Raw genomic sequence first — 1114 nt, forward strand, 5'->3', positions numbered from 1 at the left:
AATTGGCTTTTTCTTAGAGAGGCCTCATTTAGAATACAAAATCTCTTCAAGAAGTTTGTCCTTTCTGTAACAACTTACTGTCCATTGATGGATGAATGGATAATGAAAATGTGGTATAAAAGAAGGAAAAAGAAGGAAAATTTGACATTTGTGGCAACATGGACAGACCTTGAGGGCATTATGTGAAGTAGAGTAAGTCAGAGGCGGGGGAGGGTATGTGGACAAAATGGGTAAGGGTTCAAAATGTACAAACTTCCAGTTATAAAATACATACATCATGGGGATGTAAAGTTCTCATGAGAGGAAAAAAAAAACCTTTGTAACTATGTAGGGTAATGGATATTAACTAGACTCATTGTGGTGATCATTTCACAATATGTACAAATATCAAATCATTATGTCATACACCTGAAATTAATATAGTGTTATTATGTTAATTATATCTCCGTAATTAATTAATTATAAAAAGAACATATCCTTGCTAACTATAAACCACTACCAGAGACACAAAGATAACCAATTTATTGTTGTCAATCACTAAGCCAAATGTAAGAATCAATGGAGGAACTTAGAAATTCAGGTTTCCATGCTTCACTCACAGTGATTCTGATTCAGGTAGATTAGCACAAGGCTCAGGAATGTCTCTTTTAAAAGCACTAGCTTTTCCTAATTCAAGCTGTCTTTAGATCACACTTAGAGAAGTATATGTATATTTATAAATATATATAAATATATTACACATATATACACACCTGTATTAAATGTTCCACATACTTCTTATAATAATGGGATCACACTCTCTATATATTGTTCTATGATAAGCTTTTCAAGGAACATTATATAATCTTTCTGAATAATCACATACAGATCTGTGTTGTTTTTAACGGCTACATTATATTCCACTATAGGCATGTACCATGTTTTATCTGGTCCTCTATTAATGGTCATGTAGATTCTTTCTCCTTTTTTGCTATTACAAGCAATGCTGCAATGAATAACTTTAAATATATCTGTGCTAACATTTCTGTAGTATATAGAGAATGGAAAAGTACAGAAGGATAGAATTGCTAGGTCAGAACGAATGTGCACTTCAAAGTTTGATAGATCCTGCTGA

This window comes from Pteropus alecto, unplaced genomic scaffold, assembly GCF_000325575.1.
Source record: "Pteropus alecto unplaced genomic scaffold, ASM32557v1 scaffold21, whole genome shotgun sequence".
In the NCBI taxonomy this organism is placed as follows: Eukaryota; Metazoa; Chordata; class Mammalia; order Chiroptera; family Pteropodidae; genus Pteropus; species Pteropus alecto.